Consider the following 14,025-nt stretch of genomic DNA (forward strand, 5'->3'; position numbering starts at 1 on the left):
CTCCCCACATTACTCCAGGGGTGTGTTTATAGGGCACACACATGCCAGGTGCTGCCCTGGGCAGGATACAAAGATGAGTGGGCTGTGTCCCTGACCTCAAGGCTCTCACAGATAGAGGAGTTGGAAATATGCAGCCTTCTGAAAACACACCATAATAAAAGAAAATAATCGTTGAGATCCAAACCAAGTGCTATGGAAACGGAGAGCTGGATTCTTGGAGTTCCGGGGGACAGAGGGGGGGTTTCCAGCAGAGGTTGTGTTTAAGCTGGCATGGGAGCAACTAGTGCGGAGCTCGGGTGGTGGGAGATGGGAGGTGGCCAAAGTACACAGTGTGTTTTGGGAACACCTAGGAGCGGGCAAGTACAGTGTGATGGTGGGAAAGGGCCTGGGGTGTAGGGGAGTTCAGGGAGGGACCAAATTGCCATCTACTGGTGAGGAGGCATTTCATGGCTGCTAAGGCTTTCTTGAACTGCAGGGACCATTTCGAAGAGCCAAGAACGTACTGTGCATATTAACTTGTTATGAAATGTGCCTCCTAATGGACCAGCTGCCCCATGCTGCCCACATGTTTGTGAGAAAGAAATGATTATGCAAATTCACCGTGGAGAAGTACACAGAGGGCCGAGGCAAGGTCAGATGTCTACCAGTGGTGGACAGGGTGGACTGGACAGTGTCATGCTTGCCCAGTGACTCCTGGCTGACCGGGGTGTGCTCTCAAATTCGGTGGGGGTGCGTTTGAAAAGTATGTACCATTCTCTCCCTGTGGTCTGGTCTGTTGCCATTTGCATTTGGAGAGCTCAGTGAGAGGTGGCTGCACCTGGAATCCACCTGGAAGGTCACCTGCCAACCCCTGCTTGTCTCCTGCATCTGGGAACAGGCCAGTATGGTGCTGATGGTGGAAAGTTTCCAGGGCAATTTGTGAGATTCTTGGTCACCTCGAAAACAACGTAGCAGTGGGATGAGCACAGAATTTGGGGTCAGAAGCCTCCTCAATGGGCCACGCGGTCACGGACAAGTCCTTATCTTCTCTCAGCCTCCGTGAACGAGCTGGACTTGAAGGACCCTCCCCATTCTGTAAGGCCCTGGACTGAGTCCCACTGCCTGGTGTGCTGAGGGGTTGTCAGTGGTTCGAGGACCTGGTACCTGGCGGGGTAGGGAGGTGGGGAAAGGTTAAGAGAATTTCTCAGAGGCTGCTTCTTCGCACACTCTTCATCTTCTGATAGAATAGCTGTTGTCTTCACGGCCTGCTGATGGGTAGCTGGAGGTGGGGGTGGGGGTGGGGGTCTAAACGGAACAGGCGCTGTACTCGATCACAAGCAAGCAGCAAAGGGAGCCCCAGAGGCCAGCACGCTCACTCGCTGGGCTTGATTGCCAGCATTCTTTTTGCTCTGAGAACAAAGCTTTAAGAGACGTGGACTTAGACCCAAACACAGGCACGAGGCATTCTATTCGTCCCCAGGAGAAAAAGGGTGTGGCGACCAGGGAGTCCCTGGGTGGTGGTGAAGTCTGGGTTTTGGAAACTGTGACATGAGCCCAAAGATCAACCCCTATATTTATAGTAACAGTAACACTTTACAGTCTCCCAGCTCCCCACAACCCAACGGGGAGCTTAGCAAAAGTCAGACTGCTGAAGCCAGACCTTTGGACGGCTGCAAGGGAGCAGAGTTGTCTGCATACTGCGATTGAACCCTTTCCCCCAGAACTAACCAGCGCTATGCTGTGCCCCCTCTGTGGAAGGAAATGTGATTTCACTTCATTTCCCAGAGGAGATTTGCCCCGGGTTGATTGCACTGGGAGTGGAAAAGGCAAGGTTGTTCGGTGGACAGTGTCAGAAGTAAGGACTGTGCAAAATGGGCTCCTGACCTTTCCATTCCAAATAAGGGGGAGACTCAGTGGAGTTTCCATAAACTCATATCAGGCTAAGTGATGTGACCTGGGACTTGGCTGTGGCACTGTTTGTCCATGTGGATCCCAAGTACCTCTTTGTGGAAGGTTAGATACTGCTTTTTGGACAGAGATTACCTGGTACTGTTAACTGGTACAGCCAATTCTCATTATTCAAAGATTCTGTTTCTGTGGATTTGCCTACTTGCAAAAATTTGTTTGCAACCCCCAAATCAGTACAGTGTCTTCACAGTTATTCATAGATAGAATGGCAGAAATTTTGAGTCTCTGATGAGTCTGTTCCCAGCCAAAGTTGAACAAGGCGACTTCTTGTTTCAGCTCTTGTACTGTAAACAAGTGCCTAAAATTTTCTCGCTCAGTTTAGTGTCATGTTTTTTGCACTTGTGTGGTTTTTGTTGGTGATTTTGCTGATTAAAATGTCCTCCAAGCATAACACTGAAATGCTGTCTACTGTCCCGAAGTGTAGGAAGGCTGGGATGTGCCTGATGGAGAAAATATGTGTGTGAGGGTAGCTGGGTTCAGATACCAGTTGTGGTGCTTTTGGCCTTGTTCAATGTTAGTGGATCAACAATGTGTATTAAATAAGGTGTCTCCACACATAAAGCAAGATGATGTATTGATGAACTGACACGGATGTTGTGACCAGAGGCTTGCAGGAACCTGACCCTGTACTTCCCCTGGAAGCAGTGGTTTTGTATGATCTAAATCAGTGTTCGCAGCAACTTTATATGACAGAACTAGCACGCAAGACGAGAACTGAACTGTATTTGACTCGGGTTTGTGCTTTGTTTTTCTGTTGAGCACCTCGTTGGCATCTTCCAGTAATTCTTCAACTTTTATCTGCAGCAAAGGAGATTTTTATTCCCACCAATGTTCTTACTCTGCTTGTCTGGTTTGTCTCCCACCATCCTGCCTTCCCTCTCCCACCCTCTCCTGTCTGCTAGAGAGCCAGGGGCCTTCTGTTTGAAAGGAACACTTAGAAGGTATGGCAGCAGAAGGGCTTGGTGATGTGGCCAGAAAGAGCCAGACTGTAAGAGGAGAGCCTGGACGCCGTGTCCGTCTATCTCCCAGCCTTCGAACAGGAGACTCAAGAGGGTTTAGTTAAGGCCGCGGAAAAGGATAATTAGCTACATAGTGGAGGAGCCCCCCTCAGGACTCTGTGATATCTCAAGGGTTTTCGTAACACTCTCCAAATCAAATATATTTTAATTACCTTTAAAACAACAGCAAAAAGTTGTTCACAGAGCAAAATCACGAGGAATTTAAGGTGCAGATTTTATGAAGTTAGCAGTTATGACCAATGTTTTGAAAGCATGTTCCTTTTCATATCTCTTACCAGATCTAAATAAATAGGATGGAGTAAGTTACTTAGTGTGGTTAAGCAAAATGTTAAGGAAATCTCTGTTTGCCCAGTACTCCCTTGTCCCTCCTAATCATGAAATGGTTCTGGGTTCATCTCATTGTGGTGAAATATGATGCTGTAACAATGACTGTCCTCACCTTACAGCGTTATTCATACTCTGCTTGCTTTCTTAAAACTTGCACATGGATAGATACACTAAAACATTCTCCTTAAAAAAAAATTCAAACGTCCCTAAAGGAACAGATGCTACTGTAACAAATTGAGGTACTTACCACTCAGATTGAATAGACAACTGTATTTTTGCCATACTTCTTTCAGGTCTTTTATTTTAAAGAAATAAAATGTTAGCTATAGTTGAAATCCTTTCTTTGTACCTCTTCTCATCTGTTTCTTCCTTCCCAAGTGCTTGCTTTGGCAGCACATATACTTCTTCCTTCCCAAGAGGGAGCCATCCTTCTCAAGTCAGTGTGCACCATTTACATCCATCTTTTATGTTTTATTCCATATATATTTGGTCATAATTTGTAATATTGCTTTGTGGATTTTTAATGAACCAACTGGATTCATGATACGGAAGCTTCAACAACATTTTTTTCCCCCATCCAACACGATCTTCTTGAGATCTGTCATATAGATCCAGAGCATTGATTTCTGCTGTCCTGTAAGGTGCCCTGTGTGACTGCAGCACACTTTGGCCATTTGCCTCTTAATGGGCATGTCCAAGTTTACAGTGTTTCAAGCAAAGCTGAAGTGAACCTGTTGGCAGATAACTCCTGGGGCGTGGTGTGAGTGTTTCACTAGGCATCGAATTCCTGGTTCATTGGGTATTTCCATTTTCATCTTTACTAGTTACTGACAAATTTCTCTCCAGAGTCTTTGCACCAATTTACACACCCAACAGCCAGATCTGAGAGATCCTGCTTTCAACTCCCCCCGCCCCCATATATGGTATTAATCATGTTAAAAAAAAAAAAAAGAAAGAAAACTTTGCCAGTCAAGTGTCAAGAGCTGTCTCTGTTTTAAACTTACATTTTCTCTATTAATAAGCGTGAACTTACAGTCTGGTTTTTCCCCCATTATTTGCTTTTTTATATACTTTGCTAATTTACATCCTGGGTTGTCTGTCATTTTTCTAATCTAAGAAAACAAAGGCGATGCTTTCTGTACAAGTGCAGTTCAAATGAAGGCCTAGGACCCTGCCCTGGCTTCACTCTGCCACTGGCAGGAGTGAAGAGGGGGCCCCAGATTCCACATGCTTCTGGCAACACCCTCTTTCACTCTTGCCTTCCCCCCTTCTCCGCTCCCTCCTGCCTGGCTCTGCGACCTGCCTGGAGAGCTGGGAACCAATATGACGATGGCTATTGCTCTGCTTTATGAGAGTCACCACGGGAAGGCCAGGATCTCCACATTGTCCCTCACCCTCAGGAACCCAATCCCCATTGAACTCAGAATATAACTGTCTTCCATCCCATCTCCTACCCTGAAACCTGCTCTCTGTGCCCCTCCTCAGCTGTTCTAAAATATTTCCCTCCTCTTGTTGCCCCAACTGAAACTGGGGTCACCCTGGATCCCTCTTGGTCATGGCTGTTTTCGCTCCCATAACATTTTTCCCTCTGGGCCTGGAGGCAGAGTAGGTGTCCTCCTTGGCCGCTTGCCCCATCCAGACCATTGCCCCTCCTGTCCTAAACCCCCTAGACTTGAATCTCACTTAAGGACCCCTGGCCACACCCTCTTGTTCTTTGACGACTTCAGCTCCTGGCTCACTGTTACTCTTTCCACCCACCTGCGTGTGATTCTGGGTGATTTCTTTATCCATGCAGGTGATCCTTTCCAGTACCCTGGCCTCTCCGTTACCTGATCTCCTCCCCTCCGATGGCCATGCCATCCACCCTCCCTTTGTAAGCTGCTCCCTGGTTATACCTTAGACCTTGTTAATACCAGTAACTACATCACCCGGCATCTCAGTTTCAAGCTTTCCACTCCCACCTTCCAACTCACTCCCTCTTGTAGCCCGGCTGCCACAATCCATTCTGTCAACCCCACTGGGACCTGCCAACCAATCCTACCACCTTTCCTTGGTGTCTCTTCTCCCTCACACCGTCACTTCCCTTCCTAATCCAGTTTAAGTTCCATCACTGTGATCACTCCTTCACTCTCTAGATCCTCTCTCACTGATTACAGTCAGATACTTCACCCATTCTGTGCCTGCATGTGTACAGCTGAATGTGGCTGGAAAGAAACCGTCTGTGCTGCCTGGTCTCTGAGAGACCACACACGGGCCTTTGATGCCTGGCAATGCACCACCTCCCTAGTCCATTGACTCCCCACCTCCCAGGTAAATACTTCCTTTTTCCCTTGTCAAACTTCTAGTGTCTTTTTGCCCCAGTTCCACTCTCAGCTGATGACCTCAGTCCCTATTTCACTGAAAAAATTAAGGCAATCATAAGAAAAGTTCCACAAAAGCTCAAACCACACCTACTATCCTGCTTGCATCTGTAACTGCATCCTTCAACCCCCATCCTGGGCGGATGGCCCGTGATGCTACAGAGAGCTCACGTCTCCCCTGTGCCCAGGGTTCTGTCTCCTTGTGCCTACTGGGGCATCACCCAGCAAATTTCACCCCCTCCCTCCTGCATCATCCAATTTCCCAGACTTCTGGTCGTTCTTATCAGCAAAAACATGCTGTTCATTCTCTGGGAAAAAAACTCAAAAGGGTTATCTCTACTAGTCCTTTCTTCTCTTTTCGGTCTCCCTAATGAAGATAATAATGAAAGGAACAAAAAGAGGTCCAGCCTTTTGTACTGAAGCCCATCGCCTACGCCTGCCCCTTGAATTTGCTTCTGCCCCCACCCCACTGTACCACTGCTCCTCTGAGCCCGGATTTCACTCTGCCATCAGAGACACTGATACAGTTGCTCACATCCTCCCCCTTGAAACGCCCTCCTCTCTTGGTTTCTAGGGCATCACAGACTCTGCTCCTGACTCTGGTTTCCTCTGCAGACTCTTTGCTGGTTCCTCCTCACTTTCCTGACGCTTAGTGTTGGGATGTTCCAGGCTCAGCCCAGACCTGCTCTCTGTCTGCTCCCACTCCTTTGCTTCCCAGGTGATGTCATCCGCTCTTCTGATGCTAAATATATATTTGTATGTAGACCTTGAGGCATCCTGGGCCCCTCACCTTCCTCCACATCCCCCATCCAGTACCCGCAGTAACTCCTGTCTTCTCACCTTCAGTAGGTATCTAGAATCCCACTGGTCCAAACCGCACCCTCTCTCTCCTAGACCATAATAACTTCTTTATTAGTTTTCTGGGGCTGCTGTAACAAAGCACCAGAAACTGGGTGGCTTAAAACAACAGAAATTTATTCTCTCACAGCTCTGGAGGCTGGAAGTCTGAAACCAAGGTGTCAGCAGGGCTGACACGCCCTCCGAAGGCTCTGGAGGAGGATCCTTCCTTGACCCATCTGGCTTCGAGTGGCTCGTGACGTTCCCTGGCTGCGGCATCGCCCAGTGTCTGCCTGTCTTCAGCGGCCCCTTCCCTGTGTGTCTGTTTCCTCCCCTCGTCCTGGGCTTTTGATGCAGAGCCCACTGGGAGTCCAGGAGGATCACACCTCCAGATCCTTGATGAATTACATCTGCAAAGACTATTTCCAAATAAGGCCACATTCTGAGGTGTCAGGTGGACATGAATTTGGGGGGACACTATTCAGTCCACTCCACCCCCTTGTGAGCCCCCTCTTCCTTCTCTTGGCAACCCCTGCTCTGACTTCAGCCCCACGGCTTGAGCACATGGCTCCTCTGCTTAAACCCTCCAGAGGCTCCTACTTCACCTGCAGTAATGGCCAATGTCCTTCTAATGGCCTATAAAACCTGGCTGGTCTGGTCACCCTGTCAACCTCCCACCTGATCTGCCCCGGACTTTTGTTCGGGGAGTGCCCTCTGCCTGCCTGAGCCCTGCCTGCAGTCTTCTTATCTAACAGACACACATCTGACATTTAATACGCCAGGCCCAGTTCTAAGTATTTTATGAACATTTACTTGCTTAGTTCTTTTAGTTTTCTCAACAACCTTATGCCATGGGTGCTAACACCCCTCATTTTCCAGTGAAGGAAATCCAGGTACAGAGGAGTTAAGCAATTCTCCTAAGGCCACACAGCTAACGGTCCTAACAGGGGCACAGCACCACCTCTCCTTCAGGCCTTGGCCAAGTGTCACCCTCCCAGTGGGGGCTTTCCTGACCCCCCTGCTTTCCCCACCTCCTTCCCCTGCTGTACTGTTCACTGCATTTATTTTGCCATCTGATGTATATTTTATTTACTTACATCTACACTGTCTGTCCTCCCCCCCACCCCCCAGGGGGAATATAAGCTCCGGTGGGTATGAATTTTCTCTGGCTGGTTCGTGGATGCATTCTCAGCGTAGAGGGTGCCTGACCCACTGCAGTCAGATGAACAAAGAGGACTTTTCGGAGAGAACATGGCAGATCTAAGTTAGTGCCCTAGGCTTTGAAAGCCCCCGTTCTAAGAGCGCCAGCTTCCACAGCCCTGTCTTCCACGTGTCCTGGGTGGAGAACAGATTGGTCAAAAACTGGATGAAGATTAGTCAGGATGAGTACAGCGAAGTACCTGTAGATGTAGAATCACAAACTTCCGAGGCTGGGTTCGCTGCAGGTAGTGAAAGACGCCTGGCCTGTGGCCCAGCAGTCCCACTGGTGGGCGTTTACCGTGAATCATGATTGGCACACAGCGGATAGTCATCAAATTCCTTTAAGAAAATCAAAACATTGAAAATCACCTCAATGTTCTACAGTAGGAGACTAATTGAAATACATTGCATACAGACTTGCTAACATGGACTTACCACCATTACAGAGCAGCACGAGGAAACGGCTATGATCTATTGATAGGAGCAACGTGAAATTTAAACAATGCCTAATGTGTCTTAGATACAGAGACTTAATAGGAAAATAAAAAAGGTTTGCACCCAAAAAGAGAACCGGCTTTACCAGGATAGCAAAAAATATAGAGATGAGTCAGTATATCAATGAGAGCTCACAGATAGAACAGAAAAATCAGTGTCTCTTGGCATAATTTTGAACACAGAAACATCATCAGGTCGGCACCAACTTGCAAGAAAACCAGCCAGCATGAGGGTCACCCACGAGGGAGGGCTGGGTGTGCGTCAAGCCGGCGAGTCTAGGGTGACAGCCAGCCCTTCCGCCGGCGATCTGCTGGCAAACCCCCCGTGGGGGCCCAGAGTGTCCCGGAGAAGGTCCCTGGTGTAAACCTGGGTGGACTCAGAAGATGAGACAGAGGAGAGGCTGTGGTTTGACCACAAGTCTTCCTGGGAACACCTCTTGAGGGCTTGCTGGTGTTTCCCACTCACCGGGCTGGTTTCTCTTCAAGCTGAATAAATCGGTGTTGGTAGATTCATTTTAGTTTGCTTCCTAAGCCAGTCTGAAGTGTTGCTAGGACTTTTTCTCAGACTAGGAGCTGCTTGGGTTGTCATGATGGTGACGGTCTGATGCTGGGAAAGAGTGAGACAGCCCTGAGCAGGGGGCGAGTGGGGGCCCCCGGCTGTCACTGGATGAAAGCAGTAGCTTAACGGTGGTACAGGACAGTCTGAGTGAGTCTTTAAAAAAAAAATCAGGAGAAAAAGACCGGAATGCTGAGTGCCAACATACCAGCCGTAGTTGACTCTGAGAATTGTGATGATGGGTATGAAAAAAATAAATAAATAAAGGGCTACGTGCTGACGAACATAGTAGAAATATTTCCAATAACAATGAAGAAAGACTGAGCAAGAAAAACAGCATGAGAAACAACCTAAAGGGTCCTCACAGCAACCTTCCTACTTGGCAGATGCCTGATTCAGAGAGAGCTCACATGGCGCGGGGCATGGTGGACCTGGTGTGTGAAGTCATCATCCCTGGGGGCTTTATTCTGCTCTTCCTGGTCTTAGGAGAGACCCAAGAGGGCTCAGCGAAGCACAGCTAATGACAGAATTAAGAAGATAATAGCAGTTTGGATTATTTAGCCTAAAAGAAATTATGGCCTAAAAATTGCCTGAAGTAAGTCAAGAGGTTTCAGATGAAGACACTGATCAATTGTAAGCCATTTTCACAGAGGACAGAAGAAAAAATGGCCTCAAATTGATTAAGAAAGAGCTTGAAGCAGAGATCCTTGCCAGGGAGGCTGTTGAGAGCCAGCCTGGGCAGACAATGGGCTTGCTCAGTCCGAGGAGAACTAAATATAGGAAACACCATCTGTTCTGGAAGGTCCAGGGAGACGTTCCAGAAGGTTCCTTGAAGTTCCAACCCTATGATGTCTCGATGAAGGTATAAGCTCACAGAATCTATTCCTGAACAACGTATCCTGGAATGCGAAGTGCCTGTGTTTTTAGCCAGGGTTGGTCTGGGGAGAGCCGGTGGCCATCTGTGTAATGAGAGGGCTGCCAAGTTACCATTCCTCCCACCGAGTCATGCTGTCTGAAGTTCTCCCAGGTGCTAATCACGGGCTTGGTCACCAAGAGCCCGATGGAGCACGAGTGATGCACTTACAGGCTTCTTTCTTCTTCTCTTAAGGTCAAGTAGGAACGAGTGTGGAGATTTTGAGATAACTAGTTTAGAGTTTCTCTCTTTTAGGAATTTTCAGGAAAAGTATCCAAAACATAGAAACAAGGCAAAAGGTCATGTCCTCTGAATGTCACATGGAGCCATTGTTTGACAGGCTCACCCCAGGATCACTTAATTCTTGAGGACAATCTACCTGTGTTTGACTTAACCATTCGCTGGTTGATAAGCCCAGACACAGTAAAGTTCCATGTTCACGCATCAATTTCTGTCCCTAATGAAAAGATAACGACGAAGGCTATGTTTTTATTCCCATGAAGGGCATTAACCAGTTTTGTATCTACCGTACGACCCCGCAGTCATTCTAACATTCTGTTTGGTTTCTAAATGCCAGTAAATTCTGCAAGTGCTCTTTGAACCATCTTTCCTGTCCTACTGGTTTGCCCATTTTCATGAGTTACATAAATCTTGGACTCATGTCACATGTTCATTTTATGTCTGTGTGGGAGTCATGGGCTTAACTTTTTGAAACTTAATACTTTGAGAGAGGAAGGAGCAGAGACACCATCAGGAGAATGACAGTGATTGCTGTCTGTATAGATGTTTATACGGTCCTTCTTGGAAGGAGAAGGATTCGTCTGTTCCCGTGTAATCCATGATTAGCCAATCCTTGGTGAGTAACTGAATTTTTTCCAACCTTAACAGTTAGCTGAGAGTGAGGTCTGCAGGACCGGGTCTAGGTGAAGCTGGTGCCTCCAGGATGGAAAGGAGTGAGTTCTGAGTGATCGAATAGTTAAGACTTTGAAATGGGAACCCTGACAGATGCAAACGTCAAACTGGGGAGTCAGATTTCAGAGGCAGAGGGGTTCAGGGGACGTCAAGGTCCTGATGTGATTTGGGAGGTGAGCGAGGCAGGGGCTGGGCTCCCTGGAGTAGAGGACAGAGGCAGAGAGCGGCCCTGAGCCCGAGGAGCCACCCGTGGGGATGTTAACTCCTCCCTGATGGTGACAGACCCTGGAGGTGGCAACAGGAACTCCGGCCCTGTGACGCTGGAGGGAGTGGGGTGCGAGGAGGGGAGCCAGGTCTCAGCCTCGGCCAGAAGGTGGAGGGATGCGGAAGGGCCGAGGGTGACAAAGAAAGGCTCCTTTAAACAGAACGGGACAGGGGGTGAGGGCAGGGATGCCACACAGCTGTGGGGAGATCAAGGCTCTAGGAGGGGACTGGAGACTAGGGGAGCGAACTTTTCGGGCTGTGCCCAACAGTTCCTTGGTGACAGGCACCGATGGAGGAAGTCAGCCACGCGAGGCTCAACCATCCTAAGGGCGGTTTGTCGCGTGGGAGACAAACAGGCAGCGTCTGAGTGAGGTCGCTGCCTGCCCTACCCCAAGGCACAGAGACATGGGGAAACCTCGGACACCACCTGGGATGCTGCTGACGTCTCATCCTGCACGTTTCTCAGAAAACAGCTCCTCCATCTCGCAAGGAAGGGTCCGGGGACGGGAAAGCGGAGGAGGCGGCGACCCGCCACTCATGCCTTAGGAGGCAACACATGGCCCTGGCGGCCTCGGACCTGCGGGGCTGGAGTTCACCCTGGGACGGCAGGCTGGGCGCTGCGGGACTCCGCTCCCCGCGCCCCGGGGCGGCTAATCCGTCCCTGTCCGGGGTCCCACCCGTGGAGTGCCCGGGGCCCCCACGCGAGGGGCCCGAGCCCTCACAGGCACATCCCACATAAACCAAAAGGCCACCCTTCCGTGCCCGCGTTGTGCGGCGGCCATTCCACTCCATGGGTGTCTCTCTTCACAGCTGCAAATTCCAGTTTTATCTCTGTTGAGTTTTCAAACCTGTTTACTTTTGATTACAGTTTGGTTTTGAAAGGGAAGAGGCACACACGACCCAGCTCCCTGTTTTTTTCTCTTGGATGGAATAACAAAGCTTATTTATGGTGGAATTATTTTTTTTTTCATTACGGCCTATTTAATTTTATTACTCTACCACCTTGTGTTTTGAATTGGATGGGGGAAGAATACGCCACTGTGTTTTTTTTTCCCTCTTGCCATTGATTGTGGAAAAAAAGTGTAGCATCCTATTAGTCATTCTGTACCACGATGGCTTTTCGCCTGTGACCAACAGAATTATATTTTACACTCAAAAGAAGTCTCTGAAGGAACACTTTCAATTCAACACGGGTGGTCATAAGATTCAAATTCTGGCCAGCCCCAGGCATCACACCCCAAGTCCACTTCCTCCCTGGTTGATGATGATCCTCTCCAAGGATTCAGTAGACTGTGGGGCGTGAAGTTTGAGCTTCAAAGAGAAGTTTGAGCATGCTGTTTATTTGGCTCTTCTTACTATGCAAACCAGCTGAAGGCATTACTTCACTACGTATTTTGCTGCCGCTCTTGGTTACAGCCACCTTGGCTCCCCAGGTTACTTCTCCATCACGCTGGCCTTTGCTTTCTTAGGCCTGGAAAGAGGATAAGAAAAGACATCTCTCCTTGGAACCAAGGAGGTTCCTTCACTGCTCAAGCAGGTTTGCAAAAGAGCTGGTCGAACGTCACCTGAAGCTTTATTACATGTTCTAAATATTAGGTTTGGATCCACATTTCTTACTATTTTCTACTGTGTTCTTACCATGTTTTCTACCATGTTGAACTAAATAGGTACTTTAAGGAGATGCTTCTGCCTCTGTCTGCATTTCTAGGAGAGAAAATGGAATCACAGGGGAGGAGGCTTGCCTTGCCTGAAATCCCCACAATTTAAGAGAAAGACTTTGATCCGACTTTATTGTTTCCCTGGTACAAATGAAAGGGAATCAGATGCTCTCCAGGAAGGAGGTGGGGATGCCGAAGTCCCAGTTTCCCGTAGTTTACCTGTTCCTCGGTTACCTCAAAAAGCATCCTACCGACGTGGAGAAATCAGAACCCCCACGCACTGCTGGTGGGAATGGAAAGCAGTGCAGCAGCTTTGGTAAGAGTCTGGCAGATCCTCAGAAAGCTGGACAGAGAGTTACCACAACTCAGCAGTCCTATTCATAGGCATCTACCCAGGAGAACTGAAGAACTTATGTCCACACAAAAACTTGTACGTAAGTGTTCACAGAAGCATTATTCACAATAGCCGAAACGGAGATACAGCCCAAGCATCCTTCAACTGATGAATGAATAAATACCATGTGCTATATCCATACAGTGGACTATTATTTGGCAGTAAAAAAAGAATTTTAATAAAATCTGTAAGCCGAAAATAAAAATAAATCATTGGGGCGATTTTTTTACTTCAAATCAAGGAAACTAAACATATAATAATAACAATAACAATAACAATAATAATAATAATAATAATAATAATTTGTTTCTTATAGTTACTATTCTTACATATCTCATTTGATTTTCCTAATAACCTTCGAAAATAGCTATTATCATTTCCATTTTCAGATGAGGAAATCAAGGTTCAAAGAATACTTTCTGAAGCTCCCAGCTCTTCTGTCTCCAAAGCCTGGTCCTTACAGCTTCTGACGTGCAATGCCCACCATGTAACAGGCACCAATGGTGGCATCTTCAGAAGTGTGTCATCTTCTGTGGGATACACTTGACCTCAGGCTGGCAGAGCAGGGTGGGGTTAATGGTGGAAAGAACCAGTTACAGTGTGGTCTCATGTTTTTAGACAAATATTTTGGAAGAGGCAGGGCCCACAGATACGTGCAATTTTCTGTAGTTCTGATTGGTACAGTTCCGGGTGGTAATTAGGTAACAGATTCAGGCACCAGCAAGTAGTTTTGCTCCTGTATCCTGAGAAGGACTGTGGGCGCAGTTCTGAATTCATGGACAGGAGGAAACTTTGTAATACATTAATTCATTCACTCATTCCAATTACTCCTGGGTAATTCTTTTTCTATCTGTGGCTCCGTCTGGGTCTGAAGCAAGCTTCTTGGATCCATGGCTAGAGAGCTTTTCTAGTTTGGTTTCTGGAGACAAGTCACCCTTGGTAATTCCTGGTTTCATGCCAGTGGCTCCTTCTAGCTCCCAGCCTCTCCTGGCCCAGCAGCCTGGGCTCCTTGTTCAGTCCAGACCCCCAATCCCTGCCCAGATGTCCAGACCTATGTTTGACTCTGTAAGGCTTTAGACTGTTTTTAATACTTTAGATACTGTTCACTGCTTTATGTCACCCCCTTTTCTCTGGTTTCTCTCTG

This window comes from Camelus dromedarius, chromosome 2 (genome assembly GCF_036321535.1).
Source record: "Camelus dromedarius isolate mCamDro1 chromosome 2, mCamDro1.pat, whole genome shotgun sequence".
Lineage (NCBI taxonomy): Eukaryota > Metazoa > Chordata > Mammalia > Artiodactyla > Camelidae > Camelus > Camelus dromedarius.